Below are 17,282 nucleotides of genomic sequence, written 5' to 3'. Positions count from 1 at the left end.
CCACCGCAGTGAGAAGCCTGTGCATGGCAACGAAGAGCAGCACCCCCCCCCCGCCACAACCAGAGAAAAGCCCGTGTGCAGCAATGAAGATCTAATGCAGCCAAAAAAAAAAAAAAAAAAAAAAAAAGATGTGGTATATATACACAATGGAATACTACTCAGCCATAAAAAAACGAAATAATGTCATTTGCAGCAACATGGATGGACCCAGAGATTAACATACTAAGTGAAGTAAGCCAGAGAAAGACAAATATCATACGATATTGCTTATATGTGGAATCTAAAAAAAAAAAAGATACAAATAAACTTATATACAAAACAGAAATAGACCCACAGACGTAGAAAACAAACTTATGGTTACCAAAGGGGAAAGGGAGGGGATAAATTAGGCGTTTGGGATTACCATATACACACTATTATATATAAAACAGATAACCAACAAGGACCTATTGTATAGCACAGGGAACTATACTCAATATTTTGTAATAACCTATAAGGGAAAAGAATCTGAAAAAGAATAGGTATATATATGTATAACTGAATCACTTTGCTGTACACCTAACACAATACTGTAAATCAACTATACTTCAATTTAAAAAAAGAAAAAAAAAAAGAAACTAGGCATTTGGTCATGTGAATAAAAATTCTGGCAAAAGCAACATAAATAAAATGAAAGGACAAACAATAGTTTAGAAAATATTTGTAACATAAGAGAAACGAATATTCTTTTATATTAAAGAAAAACTTTGTCAAATAAAAATAACAGCAAGGGCCTCCCTGGTGGCGCAGTGGTTGAGAGTCCGCCTGCCGATGCAGGGGATACGGGTTCGTGCCCCGGTCTGGGAGGATCCCATATGCCGCGGAGCGGCTGGGCCCGTGAGCCATGGCCGCTGGGCCTGCGCATCCGGAGCCTGTGCTCCGCAACGGGAGAGGCCACAACAGTGAGAGGCCCGCATACCGCAAAAAAAAAGAAAAAAAAAAAATAACAGCAAAGCAAGCTATTCATAGAAGAAAAAACCAAAAGGGCCAATAAATATGAAGATATGCCCATACTCTGGAAGCTCTGTATTCTGTCTGCTTGGATTTAGATCCTTAACCTGCCACTTACTAGCTGGGTGACCTTGGGTAAATTCCTTAACCAAAATCTCAATTTGTATAAAATCTATAAAAATGGACATAACCATAGTACCTACATGTGAAGACTAAGTGAAACAAAAAGCATAAAGAAGAGAGAAAAAACATAGGTATTTCACAAAAAGGAAAATCCATGGGATTTCCCTGGTGGTGCAGTGGTTAAGAGTCCACCCCCAATGCGGGGGGCCTGGGTTGGATCCCTGGGCAGGGAACTAGATCCCACATGCATACCACAACTAAGAGTTTGCATGCCACAACTAAGGAGCCCACGTGCCACAACTAAGATCCTATGCAACTAAATAAATAAATGTTAAAATATACATATATATACCACCCCCCAAAAAAAAAGGAAAATCCAGGGAATTAATTCCCTGGCAGTCCAGTGGTTAGGACTCAGTGCTTTCACTGCCAGGGCCCGGGTTCAATCCCTGGTTGGGGAACTAAGATTCTGCTAGCCACATGGCCAATCAATCAATCTGATAATAAAAATAAATAAAAATTTAAAAAGAAAGAAAATCCAAATATCCAATAAATATATGAAAAAAATGCTCAACCTCTCTGGTCAGAGAATCGTAAATTAAAAACTAAGATACCAGGCGCGGCGGCGAAGTCTGCAAAACAAGAGGCGGAGGATTGCGTTAGCGACGGACCAGTTCGCGCCGGAGCCACGGGCAGCAGCGTCGCGGTCTGACCCGGCCACTGCGCGGTACTCGGAGGAAAAGCTACCGCCAGGTGGACGCGCCGCCGCCGCAGCAGCAGCACCATCATGGGGAAGGGCGACCCCAACAAGCCGCGGGGCAAGATGTCCTCGTATGCCTTCTTCGTGCAGACCTGCCGGGAGGAGCACAAGAAGAAACACGCCGACTCTTCGGCCAACTTCGCCGAGTTCTCCAAGAAATGTCCCGAGAGATGGAAGACCATGTCTGCCAAGGACAAATCCAAGTTTGAAGATATGGCAAAAAGTGACAAAGCTCACTATGACAGGGAGATGAAAAATTATGTTCCTCCCAAAGGTGACATGAAGGTTAAGAAAAAAGATCCCAATGCGCCTAAAACGCCTCCCTCTACCTTCTTCCGGTTTTGCTCCGAACATCACCCAAAGATCAAAAGTGAACACCCTGGCTTATCCATTGGAGATACTGCAAAAAAAGTGGGTGAAATGTGGTCTGAGCAGTCAGCCAAAGGTAAACAACCCTATGAACAGAAAGCAGCTAAGCTAAAGGAGAAATATGAAAAGGATATTGCTGCATACCGTGCCAAGGGCAAGAGTGAAGCGGGAAAGAACAGGCTCCAAGAAGAATGAACCAGAAGATGAGGAGGAAGAGGAAGAAGGTGAAGATGAGGAGGAAGAGGATGAAGATGAGGAATAAATGACTATCCTGTAATGATGTGTGTGGAGTGTGCGTGTGTGCTCAGGCAGTTGTTTTGCTAAGAATGTGAATTCAAGTGCAGCTCAATATTAGCTTCAGTATAAAAACTGTACAGATTTTTGTATAGCTGATAAGATTCTTTGTATAGAAAATACTTTTTAAAAAATGCAGGTTGTACCTTTTTGAAGGGTTATTACATACAGTTAGATTTTAAAGCTTCTGATGTTGAATGTTTCTGAATATTTAATGGTTTCTTTAACTTCTTGACTTGTGTATGGTGGCACAGCAAACTCATAGAAATTAGTATCAATAGTAAATTTGGGGTTTTCTAGAATGAGAATGTTGCATTTTTTTTAATTTGTAATAAAATTATACTAAAAAAACCCCTAAGGTACCATTTTTCACTCGGGTCGGAAAAATTATTAGAGATTAATAATATCTAATGCTATTGAGGACATGGGGATATAAAGAACTATATCTGTTAAAATTACAAACAAGTATACCTTTGTCCTAGGGATCCTATCTTTAAGAATTGATTCTTGGGACTTCCCTGGTGGCGCAGAGCTTAAGAATCCACCTGCCAATGCAGGGGACACGGGTTCGAGCCCTGGTCTGGGAAGATCTCACATGCCGCAGAGCAACTAAGCCCGTGCGCCATAGCTACTGAGCCTGTGCTCTAGAGCCCTGGAGTCACAACTACTGAGCCCGCTCGCCTAGAGCCCGTGCTCCACAACAAGAGAAGGCACTGCAATGAGAAGACTGTGCACCACAACGAAGAGTAGCCCCTGCTCACCACAACTAAAGAAAGCCCACGCACAGCAACAAAGACCCAACACAGCCAAAAATAAATAATAAATTATTTAATTAATTTGAAAAAAAAAGAAGTGATTCTTAGAGAAAAAAATGCACCAGTACATGGGGATAAGGACGCCGATATACATTACAGAACTGTTCATAGTGACAAAAGCTTCCAAACATCCTGATTGTCCATGAGTAAGCAAATGACTGGATAAATTACCCTACAACCACACCATGGTTAGATCTGTATGCACTGACCTGTAGCCATGGCTATTTTCAAAAAAGTACCAAGTTACAACTAAGTTTCCCATTTTTGTTTAAAAAAACTCGCATGTACTGGGTTGAATGGTGGTCCCCAAAATGATATGTCCACCAGACACCTATGAATGTGACCTTATTTGGGAAAATGGTTTTGCTGATGTAATAAGGATCTTGAGATGAGATCACCTGGATTAGACTGGGCCCTAAATCCAATGACGAATGTCCTTAGAAGAGACAGGAAGAAGACAGAGAAAAGAAGACCACGTGAAGACAAAGGCAGAGATAGGAGTTATGCTGCCACAAGCCAAGTAAAGCCTGGAGCCTCTAGAAGCTAGAAGAGGCCAGCTAGGATTTTCCCCTAGAACCTTCAGAGGAAGTCTGGCCCTGCTGACACCTTGCTGTTAGACTTCTGCCCTCTAGAAGTGTGAGAGAATAAAGTTCTGTTGTTGCAAGCCACCAAGTTTGTGGTGATTTGTTATGGCAGCCCTAGGAAACTCCCCACCTCCCTTAATTTTACATATCTATACACAAACACACACACACACGTTTACATGAGCATTGAGAGAAATACACAACTATTTTATATACCCCAAATATGACCAAGAATTCCACTCCTAGGCATATATTCAACAGAAATAAGTGCTTATGACCACCAAGAGATACCTATGTAAATGTTATGGCAGAAATATTCATAATAGCCACAAACTAAGAGCAATCCAAATGTCCATGAAAAGTAAATAACTAAATCATGGTATCTTCATATAACAGAATGCTACACAGCAATGAAAGACTGAATTACTGTTACACACATGACAGAGGAGTCACACAGATACAATGTTGAGCAAAGAAGTCAAACTCACAAGAGTACATATTGGATGGTTCCACTTACATGAAATTTAAAAACAGGCAGAACTAATCCATGGTGATAGGTATTATCTGATAGAGGGTATAATCTAAAGTGGTCACAGAGAGCCTGTTAGGGTGCTAGAAATGTCTACATATCTTGATCTGGGTGGAATATTTATATGTAAAGGTCAATCAACATGTACATTTAAAATGTATGCTCTTTATTATCATTTCATTGGAATAAATACCCAGGAGTGCAATTACTGGGTTATATAGAAAGAATATGCTTAGTTTTTTAAGTAACTGCCTAATATATTGCTAAATTTCTTTTAGCCCTTTTGTTGCCTTTTCCCAATTTTCTATAATGAGTAGGCATTGCATTTTGGGGGTTTGAAAGTTGATAGAGAGAAGAATGCTCTAAGCTTTGTCATAGTTTCCCACACCTCACACAATCACTTACTACCTCCATGATTTGCCATATCATTTATCTGTATTTTCAAACTACAGTCATAGCCTTGGAATAAGAGTATTGGACTGCTCAGCATCCATTCCCCTTTCCTTCTGGCAGCAGGACCCCAGGTTTGTTTGGGGGACCACCTAGTCCTCACTGGATAGTCTTAGTTATACTGTCAACTTAGGCAACCTGCACTCCTCTCACTGAGTGTACACATAACCCAAACTAGTCCATTTGGAGGCACTGTGTGTGACATAAATACTAAAAATGGTTGTCAGAATTTCAACCTGATATCAGCACTGTGGGAAAGAACTGTCTCATAGTACCTGGAGCTGTTCTAACTCTTGACCTTTCCAAAGCCTTGAGTCTTCAACTTTTCCTTGGACTCTGGAGTATCTCATCCTTTCAAATAATTGTTGTAGTTATTAATAAGTTAACTAATGATTCTATTTGCAAACAGAAATTTCAATATACCATGGAATCACAGGTTAGATGTGGTTAAATTTCTTCAAGCATACATTAAAATACATAACTCTATATTAAATGTCCATTCGTAAGCCACCCTAATAGATACTTCGAGTGGTACAAGGCCAAATAAGCCTTGAGGCCCTCCCCCACCCAAAAGTCCTTGACAAAAGCCTTTGTGACACAAGTTTATAAAAGGCAAGTATTCAGTAGGATTGTGTCTTTTTTTTCTTTTTTGGCCTCACCGAGCATCTTGAAGGATCTTAGTTCCCTGACCAGGGATTGAACCAAGGTCCCCCGTAGAAGCACGGAGTCCTAACCACTGGACCGCCAGGGAATTCCCAATAGCACTGTGTCTTGATTGTAGCCAGGTTGGAAGGCAATTTCGTGCAACCACCAAACCATAGTGCAAGGAAATGTTCCTGTACTGATATACCAGCAAGCAAAGTCACATCCAACTGATAAAGGAGCAAGAGTAGTATGTGACATAGAAAGTATTTCTATGAAAGTCATGTTATTTAAAAATCAATTTTCCCAGGCAAATGGTCCAATAAAAGGCTACCTGTGATCTTTTGATGTGTATTAGCTAATTAGGGCTATCTAAAAGGTTTTTGTTTGGTTTTAAGGAGCAAAAGGAAAAGTGTGTAGTAGGTTTTAAATCTTTCTGGAATTTATAGGGAAGTGCATTTGAGCAACTTATAGTCATTCTTCTTTTCTCAGTAATATTTTCATGACTTGGCCATCTGTAAAGACAATATATTCCAATACGTGATTACTATATAGCAAGTAGTACTTCAGTAGATAAAGTTGTAAGAAGCAGTTTAATAAGTGTTTTTACTCAATTCGATCTAATAGAAAACCATGATTGACAATTCCATAGAAATAATTCAATTCTTCAATTGAATTTTTTTAATAGGTCCTGATCACCAAAGGCAATTAAGAATTTACCCAAAGAATCATGTTGAAGTTAAAAATTAAGTGCTTTATCTGAATAATGAGTTCATTTAAGTAAGTGCCATTAAAATTTAATCAAGAACATTGAATTTTGGATTTAATATATTTTTTTTTTTGGCCACGCTGTGTGGCATGTGGGATCTTAGTTCCCTGACCATGGATCAAACCTGCACCTCTTGCAGTGGAAGGGTGGAGTCCTAGCCACTGGACTGCCAGGGAAGTCCCCTGCATTTAAATTTTAATGATTAATTACAACCTAGAGATCTTCCTTACCCTAATACATATGTTCTTTCGGACACCATAGTTTTTCCTAGATTTTTAAGAATTAAAATTTTAAAAGCCCAAAGACATTCCATTACACAGGATATTTTAAACATGGAAATTATTCATTTTTTAAAAAAGGAAATAAAGGATATGGCTTAAAGCAAAACAAACTCTTTGTACTCAAGGCTTACCACTCTGTATAGAAATTCTGAAGACAGAATTACAGAAATCACACCCATAAAGAATCTTTGTGATACAATCAGACTTCTTCATTATACCTTTTATTATTAATTTATTTGTTTAATTTATTATTTTATTTATTAATTTTTGGCTGTGCTTGGTCTTTGTTGCTGCACAGGCTTTTCTAGTTGCGGCGAGCGGAGGCTACTCTTCCTTGCAGTGCGCGGGTGTCTAATTGCGGTGGCTTCTCTTGCTGCAGAGCACAGGCTCTAGGCGCGGGCTTCAGTAGTTGTGGCATGTGGGCTCAGTAGTTGTGGCTTGGGGGCTCTAGAGCACAGGCTCAGTACTCGTGGCTCACAGGCTTAGTTGCTCCGCAGCATGTGGGATCTTCCTGGACCAGGGCTCGAACCGTGTCCCCTGAATTGGCAGGTGGATTCTTAACCACTGAGCCACCAGGGAAGCCCTATTATATCTTTTATTAGAATGTAACTTAAGCTGTTGTAATCCTTTTGCCCTCATGATCACCCAAAAAATAGAACAAAGCTTTACTTTAACTGAAAATCTGTGTTAATAGGAAGATAACTCAGGCTAAAAAACTTCACGTTTGCCTCATTCGTATTAGGCACATGCACGATTCCATCGTATTTAAGGGCGGTACCATTGGTACATGATCTATCACAAGATCACCAGAACCATCATTAACTCATTATTGACCAGGGGATTTTTGCAGAAACTAACGCCTGTGTCCGGTAATTTGTTATATGAATGAATATTGAAACATCTCCCGTGACTTCCCTGGTGGCACAGTGGTTAAGAATCTGTCTGCCAATGCAGGGGACATGGGTTTGAGCCCTGGTCCAGGAAGATCCCACATGCCATGGACCAACTAAGCCTGTACACCACAACTACTGAGACTGCGCTCTAGAGCACATGAGCCACAACTCCTGAAGCCCGCAAGCCTAGAGCCCATGCTCCGCAACAAGAGAAGCCACTGCAATGAGAAGCCTGTGTACCACAACGAAGAGCAGGCCCCACTCTGCAACTAGAGAAAGACCCAATGCAGCCAAAAATAAATAAATTCATAAAAAAATAAAAATTAAAAAAAGAATCTGCCTGCCAATGCAGGGGACACGGGTTCGATCCCTGGTCCGGGAAGATCCCATATGTCGTGGAGCAACTAAGCCTGTGCACTGCAACTGCTGAACCTGTGCTCTAGAGCCTATGAGCCACAACTACTGAGCCCACATGCCACAACTACTGAAGCCTGAGCACCTAGAGCCCATGCTCCGCAACAAGAGAAGCCACCGCAATGAGAAGCCCGCACACCTCAACAAAGAGTATCCCCCACTCGCTGCAACTAGAGAAAGCCCGTGCAGCAATAAAGATCCAAAGCAGCCAAAAATAAATAAATAAATTTATGAAAAACAAAGAAAGAAAGAAAGAAACGTCTCTGGTCAATAACGTTAGGGTAACAAAAGACGTATTATGACGTCTCTGGTCAATAATGTGTTAAGGTATTATGTAACTCTTGAAGATATGTCCATTCATGTAGTGGTAGACATAATAGATGATCAGTAAAAACCTGTTGATTTGCATGATGTGAAAAATCAAGTATCTGAATACTTTAAAATTATTTATTACTTCAATAGTATTTTTATTTTTTGTAATAATTATGCATATTTACTTCAGACAGAACAAGGTCTCAAACCTCAGTTTCTCTAAGTTAATGTATTTCCAAATTTAAAAGCCTCAAGTCATAAAGTTTTGAAGAGTCTCAGAACAGACTAAAATTGGCAAGTATATATAGTAAAGGCAGTAGATCAGCCAGTAAAAGCTAGTATGAAGATTAAAAGACAAAAGTGGCAAAATAAGCTATAACTACAATTAGTAGTTAAGTAATACACAAAATAAAAAGATGTAAAATATGATGTCAAAAACATAAAATGTAGGATGTGGAGGCTTGTGCACTGTTGGTGGGTATGTAAATTGGCGTAGCCACTGTGGAAAACACCACGGAAGGTGCTAAAAAACTAAAAATAGAAGTACCACATGATCCAGCAATTCCACTCCTGGGTATTTGAAGAAAATGAAAACACTAATTTGAAAAGATGCATGCAGTCCAATGTTCATAGCACCACTATTTACAATAGCCAAGATATGGACGCAAGCTAAGTGTCCATCAACAGCTAAATGGGTAAAGAAGATGTGGTCTGTGTGTTTACACACACACAATTAAATACTCGGCCATAAAAAAGAACGAAATTTTGCCATTTGCAACAATTATGGACTTAGAGGGTATTATGCTGAGTGAAATAACTCAGACAGAGAAAGACAAATACTTATGTTATCACTTATATGTGGAATCTAAAAAATAAAGTAAATTAGTGAATATAACAAAAGAGAAACAGACTCACAGATATAGAGAACAAACTAGTGGTTACCAGTAGGGAGTGGGAAGGAGGGAGGGTCAAGATAGAGGTAGGGGATTAAGAGGTACAAACTACTATGTATAAAAGGAATAAGCTATAAGTATATATCACAGGGGACATAGCCAATAATTTACAGTAACCAGTTTTTTTTTTTGGCTGCACTGCGCAGCATGCGGAACTTCCCTGACCAGGGATTGAACCCTTGCCCCCTGCATTGGAAGCACAGTCTTAACCACTGGACCACCAGGGAAGTCCTATAATAACTATTAATGGAATATAATCTTTAAAAATTGTGACTTACTATGTTGTACACCTCAAATTTATATAATATTGTAAATAAACTATATCGCAATTAAAAAATAAAAACATAAAATGTGGGAGGGGGAGAAAAAATGTAGTGTTTTTAGAATGCGTTAAAACTTAACCACAAACCAAAAACTTAAAATAGATACACAAGTTATAATACTAAAGAAATATAGTTTATATATAGTTATATAGAACATATATAACTCTATACAAAATCATCAAACTACAAGGGAAGAGACAAAGAGAAAAATAGGGAACAGAGAAGAACTACAAAAACAACCAGCACAATTAACAAAATGGCAATAAGCATATAACTATCATTTATCACTTTATTTATTTATTTATTTTTTTTTTTGCTGTACGCGGGCCTCTCACTGTTGTGGCCTCTCCCGTTGCGGAGCACAGGCTCCGGACGCACAGGCTCAGCAGCCATGGCTCACGGGCCCAGCCGCTCCGCGGCATGTGGGATCCTCCCGGACCGGGGCACGAACCCGTATCCCCTGCATCGGCAGGCGGACTCTCAACCACTGCGCCACCAGGGAGGCCCCATATCACTTTAAATGTAAATGGACTAAAGACACAGGGTGGCTGAATTGATTTTAAAAAAAAAAGACCAATCTATATGCTGCCAACAGGAGATTCACTTCAGATTTAAAGACACGCTGACTGAAAGTGAAGGGATGGGAAAGGATATGCCATGCAAATAGAAACAAAAAGAAAGCTGTGGTAGCAATACACATATAAAACAAAACAGACTGTAAATAAAGATTGTAATAAGAGACTAAGAAGAGCCTTTCATAATGATAAAGGGGTCAATCCAAGAAGAGGATATAACATTCATCAATACCTATGCACTCAGCATAGGAGCACCTAAATACATAAAGCAAATATTGACATAAAGGGAGAAATTGATAGTAATACAATAATAGCAGGGGACTTTCATATCCCACGTATATCAAATGGATAGATTATCCGGACAGACAAATCAATAAGGAAACACTGGCTTTAAACAACACATTAAACCAAATGTACTTAATACATATATAACCAACATTCCATACAAAAACTGCAGAGGGGGCGGAGTCAAGATGGCGTACTAGGAGGACGCGGAATCTGCATCTCCGCACAACTAGGGCACCTAGCAGGCACCAGTGGGGGACCACGGACACCAAAGGGGACGGGAGGAACCCCCATGTGGGGCGTGGGGGGAGTGAAGGGGGAGGAGAAGTGGAGGCGGGACAGGACTGGTGCCCCTGAGGGGCGGCTGGGGGAGGGGAAGGGATCCCACACCTGAAGGGGGAAATTGGGGAACCATTGGGAGGGCAGGGGATCAAAAGGGAGCGTGGTCAGGTTTCCCCTGCCCACTTGGGCCCCCAGGAACCTGTTCAGGTCCTGGGCCTGATCCTCTGCCCACCTAGGTCCCGTCCAGCCATGCGGGTCCTGAGGGACTGGGAGGGAGGGAACGGGGGAGCAAAAGTAAAGACTGGACCTCGGGGACTGGTACCCCTGAGGGGTGGTTGGGGGGGAAGGAGTTCCTACAACCAGCAGGACCCACCCATGGTTAGGGGTCCAGCAGCAACGGGGGAGACGCTGGGGGAGAAGGTGGGGGAGGGGCACGAAGGAAAGAAAGGGAATATGGCCAGTGCTTTCCCTGTCCTCTTAGGCACCGGGGAGCCTGCTGGGCTCCTGGGCCTAATCCTCTGTCCTCGGAGCCTCCGTCCTGCGGTGCAGAACCCAAGTCCCTCCCTACACGCCCACTCAGGGCCCTACTTCTACACTTGGAGACCCCCTCCAACGAGCTGGGCCTAAACCCCACCCACACACCCCCACTCAGGGCCCTACCTCCAAAATCCAGAACTCAACACTCCAGAGACCCTCCTTTAGACATGCTGCCTCTCCCCTTCCGCTCAGGTCCTAAGCAGAGGCACCGCCACATGCCTGAACGTCGCCCCGCCTAGGCCCTGACACATGCTCAAACGTCACCCCTTCTCCCGCCTAGGTCTTGCCCCACCCTAAACCCCAACCCTGCCTAAGTTCCACCCCTCGCCTAAACTTCACCAGCAGAGCCAAGGCTTTTTCTTTATCTTTCTTCCTTTCTTATATTGGGGTTCTGTTTTGCCTTGTTGATTCATTGTTGTTGATTCTTTTATATTTTTAATTTTCCTAATAAATCTTTTATTTTTCTAATTTTATTTTATTCTTTATACTTTGCTAGTGATCTCTCCCTTTGGCTTGTTCCCCGCCCCCCCCCCCCGGCTTTTTTTTCTATTTTCTGTTGTGGTTTTATTTTACCTTGTTGCAGTTGTTTCAATTATAATTTTTCCTAATATATTTTTTATCTTTATAATTTTTTTATTTTTTATTCTTTGATATTGTACTACTTTTTTTTTTTTTAACCCCACCGTGAAGCTTGCGTGATCTTGGTTCCCAGGCTGGAGGTCGGGCCCAGGCTCCTTTGGTGGGAGCTCTGAGTCCAAACTGCTGGACTAACGAAGAACCTCAGACCCCAGGGAATATCAATCAGAGTGAGGCTTCCCAGAGGTCCTCATCTCAGCACCAAGACCCAGCTCTATCCAACTGCCTGCAAACTCCAGTGCTGGACACCTCAGGCCAAACAACCAGTAAGACAGCAATACAGCACCACCCATCAAAAAAAAAAAAAAAAAAAAAGGAAACAACAAAAAAACATGTTACAGACAAAGAAGCAAGGTAAAAACCTACAAGACCAAATAAATGAAGACGAAATAGGCAACCTACCTGAAAAAGAATTCAGAGTAATGATAGTAAAGATGATCCAAAATCTCGGAAAAAGAATGGAGAAAATACAAGAAACATTTAACAAGGATCTAGAAGAACTAAAGAGCAAACAAACAGTGGTGAACAACACAATTACTGAAATTAAAAGTAATCTAGAAGGAATCAATAACAGAATAACTGAGGCAGAAGAACGGATAAGTGAGCTGGAAGACAGAATGGTGGAAATAACTGCCAAGGAGAAGAATAAAGAAAAAAAAATGAAAAGTATTGAGGACAGTCTCAGAGACCTCTGGGACAATATGAAACACACTAACATTTGAATTATATGGGTCCCAGAAGAAGAAGAGAAAAAGAAAGGGTCTGAGAAAATATTTGAAGAGATTATAGTCGAAAACTTCCCTAACATGGGAAGGGAAATAGTCAATCAAGTCCAGGAAGCACAGAGAGTACCATACAGAATAAACCCAAAGAGAAACACACTGAGACACTTATTAATCAAACTATCAAAAACTAAATACAAAGAAAAAATATTAAAAGCAGCAAGGGAAAAGCAACAAATAACATATAAGGGAATCCCCATAAGGTTAACAGCTGATTTTTCAGCAGAAACTCTGCAAGCCAGAAGGGAGTGGCAGGACATATTTAAAGTGATGAAAGGAAAAAAACCTACAACCAAGATTACTCTACCCAGCAAGGATCTCATTCAGATTCAATGGAGAAATTAAAGCCTTTACAGATAAGCAAAAGTTAATAGAATTCAGCACCACCAAACCAGCTTTACAACAAACGCTAACGGAACTTCTCTAGGTAGGAAACACAAGAGAAGGAAATGACTTACAAAAACAAACCCAAAACAATTAAGAAAATGGTAATAGGAACATACATATCAATAATTACCTTAAATGTAAATGGATTAAATGCTCCAACCAAAAGACACAGACTGGCTGAATGGATACAAAAACAAGACCCATACATATGTTGTCCACGAGAGAACCACTTCAGACCTAGGGACACATGCAGACTGAAAGTGAGGGAATGGAAAAAGATATTCCATGTGAGTCCGCCTGCCGATGCAGGGGATACGGGTTCGTGCCCCGGTCTGGGAGGATCCCATATGCCGCGGAGCGGCTGGGCCCGTGAGCCATGGCCGCTGGGCCTGCGCATCCGGAGCCTGTGCTCCGCAACGGGAGAGGCCACAACAGTGAGAGGCCCGCATACCGCAAAAAAAAAAAAAAAAAAAAAAAAAAAAAAAAAAAAAAAAAAAGATATTCCATGCAAATGGAAATCAAAAGAAAGCTAGAGTAGCAATTCTCATATCAGACAAAATAGACTTTAAAATTAAGACTATTATAATAGACAAAGAAGGACACTACGTAATGATAAAGGGATCAATCCAAGAAGAAGATATAACAATTGTAAATACTTATGCACCCAACATAGGAGCACCTCAATACATAAGGCAAATACTAACAGCCATAAAAGGGGAAAAAGACAGTAATACAGCAGAGTAGGGGACTTTAACACCCCACTTTCACCAATGGACAGATCATCCAAAATGAAAATAAATAGGAAACATAAGCTTTAAATGATACATTAAAGAAGATGGACTTAATTGATATTTATAGGACATTCCATCCAAAAACAACAAAATACACTTTCTTCTCAAGTGCTCATGGAACATTCTCCAGAAAAGACCATATCTTGGGTTACAAATCAAGCCTTGGTAAATTTAAGAAAATTGAAACTGTATCAAGTATCTTTTCCGACCACAATGCTATGAGACTAGATATCAATTACAGGAAAAAATCTGTAAAAAATACAAACACATGGAGGCTAAACAATACACTACTAAATAACCAAGAGATCACTGAAGAAATCAAAGAAGAAATTTAAAAATACATAGAAACAAATGACAATGAAAACACAGCAACCCAAAACCTGTGGGATACAGCAAAAGCAGTTCTAAGAGGGAAGTTTACAGCAGTTCAATCTCAACTCAAGAAACAAGAAAAATATCAAACAAACAATCTAACCCTACACTTAAAACAACTAGAGAAAGAATAACAAAGAAGACCCAAAGTCAGTAGAAGGAAAGAAATCATAAAGATCGGAGCAGAAATAAATGAAATAGAAACGAAGAAAACAATAGCAAAGATCAATAAACCTAAAAGCTGGTTCTTTGAGAAGATAAACAAAATTGATATACCATTAGCCAGACTCATCAAGAAAAAAGGGAAAAGACTCAAATCAACAGAATTAGAAATGAAAAAGGAGAAGTAACAACTGACATTGCAGAAATACAAAGGATCATGAGATTACTATAAGCAACTATATGCCAATAAAATGGACAACCTGGAAGAAAGGGACATATTCTTAGAAAAGCACAACCTTCTGAGACTGAACCAGGAAGAAACAGAAAATATAAACAGACCAATCATAAGCACTGAAATTGAGACTGTGATTAAAAATCTTCCAACAAACAAAAGCCCAGGACCACATGGCTTCACAGGCAAATTCTATCAGACATTTAGAGAAGAGCTAACACCCATCCTTCTCAAACTCTTCCAATATATTTCAGAGTGAAGAACGCTCCCAAACTCATTCTATGAGGCCATCATTACCCTGATACCAAAACCAGACAAAGATGTCACAAAGAAAGAAAACTACAGGCCAACAGCTCTGATGAACATAGATGCAAAAATCCTCAACAAAATACTAGCAAACAGAATCCAACAACACATTAAAAGGATCATACACCATGATCAAGTGGGCTTTATCCCAGGAATGTAAGGATTCTTCAATATATGCAAATCAATCAATGTGATACACCATATTAACAAATTGAAGGATAAAAACCATATGATCATCTCAATAGATGCAGAAAAAGCTTTTAATACCCATTTATGATAAAAACTCTCCAGAAAGTAGGCATAGAGGGAATCTACCTCAACATAATAAAGGCCATATATGACAAACCCACAGCCAACATTGTCCTTAATGGTGAAAAACTGAAACCATTTCCACTAAGATCAGGAATAAGACAAGGTTGCCCACTCTCACCACTATTATTCAACATAGTTTTGGAAGTTTTAGCCACAGCAATCAGAGAAGAAAAAGAAATAAGAGGAATCCAAATTGGAAAAGCAGAAGTAAAACTGTCACTGTTTGCAGATGACATGATACTACACATAGAGAATCCTAAAGATGCTACCTGAAAACTACTAGAGCTAATCAATGAATCTGGTAGAGTAGCAGGATACAAAATTAATGCACAGAAATCTCTTGCCTTCCTATACACTAATGATGAAAAATCTGAAAAAGAAATTAAGGAAAAACTCCCATTTACTACTACAACAAAAAGAATAAAATATCTAGGAATAAACCTACCTAAGGAGACAAAAGACCTGTATGCAGAAAACTATAAGATACTGATGAAAGAAATTAATGATGATACAAACAGATGAAGAGATATACTATGTTCTTGGATTGGAAGAACCAACATTGTGAAAATGACTACACTACCCAAAGCAATCTACAGATTCAGTGCAATCCCTACCACACTACCAATGGCATTTTTCACAGAACCAGAACAAAATATTGCACAATTTGTATGGAAACACAAAAGACCCCGAACAGCCAAAACAATCTTGAGAAAGAAAAATGGAGCTGGAGGAATCAGGCTCCTGGACTTCAGACTATACTACAAGCCTACAGTAATGAAGACAATATGGTACTGGCACAAAAACAGAAATATAGATCAATGGAACAGGATAGAAAGCCCAGAGATAAACCCACACACCTATGGTCATCTTATCTTTGATAAAGGAGGCAAGAATATACAATGGAGAAAAGACAGTCTCTTCAATAAGTGGTGCTGAGAAAACTGGACAGCTGCATGTAAAAGAATGAAATTAGGACACTCCCTAACGCCAAACCCCAAAATAAACTCAAAATGGATTACAGACCTAAATGTATGGCCAGACACTATAAAACTCTTAGAGGAAAACATAGGCAGACACTCTATGACATAAATCACAGCAAGATCCTTTTTGACCCACCTCCTAGAGAAATGGAAATAAAAACAAAAATAAACAAATGGGACCTAATGAAACTTAAAAGCTTTTACACAGCAAAGGAAACCATAAAGAAGATGAAAAGACAACCCTCAGAATGGGAGAAAATATTTGCAACTGAAGCAACTGACAAAGGATTAATCTCCAAAATATACAAGCAGCTCATGCAGCTCAGTATCAAAAAAACAAACAACCCAATCCAAAAATGGGCAGAAGATCTAAATAGACATTTCTCCAAAGGAGATACACAGATTGCCAAAAAACACATGAAAGGATGCTCAACATCACTAATCATTAGAGAAATGCAAATCAAAACTACAATGAGGTATCACCTCACACCAGTCAGAGTGGCCATCGTCAAAAAATCTAAGAACAATAAATGCTGGAGAGGGTGTGGAGAAAAGGGAACCCTCTTGCACTCTTGGTGGGAATGTAAATTGATACAGCCACTATGGAGAACAGTATGGAGGTTCCTTAAAAAACTAAAAATAGAACTACCATATGACACAACAATCCCACTACTGGGCATATATCCTGAGAAAACCATAATTCAAAAGGAATCATGTACCACTATGTTCATTGCAGCACTATTTACAATACCCAGGACATGGAAGCAACCTAAGTGTCCATCGACAGATGAATGGATAAAGAAGATGTGGCACATATATACAATGGAATATTACTCAGCCATAAAAAGAAACGAAATTCAGTTATTTGTAGTGAGGTGGATGGACCTAGAGTCTGTCATACAGAGTGAAGTAAGTCAGAAAGAGAAAAACAAATACTGTATGCTAACACATATAGATGGAATATAAAGAAAAATGGTGCTGATGAACCTAGGGGCAGGACAGGAATAAAGACACAGACATAGAGAATGGACTTGAGGACACGGGGAGGGGGAAGGTTAAGCTGGGATGAAGTGACAGAGTAGCATTGATATATATACACTACCAAATGTAAAATAGATAGCTAGTGGGAAGCAGCTGCATGG

The 17,282-nt window shown here is 39.9% G+C and overlaps 1 pseudogene across 1 annotated transcript; it reads left to right on the top strand.

The window, feature by feature from the left end:
* Nucleotides 1-1,264: 1,264 nt before the first annotated feature.
* LOC309803882 (high mobility group protein B2-like) lies at nucleotides 1,265-2,504 on the top strand (annotated as a pseudogene). The gene has a single exon. The product of its transcript is annotated as a high mobility group protein B2-like (transcript).
* The last annotated feature ends 14,778 nt before the right edge of the window (nucleotides 2,505-17,282 follow it).

This window comes from Mesoplodon mirus, assembly GCF_964341445.2.
Source record: "Mesoplodon mirus genome assembly, chromosome: 5".
NCBI lineage: Eukaryota > Metazoa > Chordata > Mammalia > Artiodactyla > Ziphiidae > Mesoplodon > Mesoplodon mirus.
The sequence above is the reverse complement of the archived record's forward strand: the minus strand, read 5'-3'. Positions and strand labels throughout refer to the sequence as shown.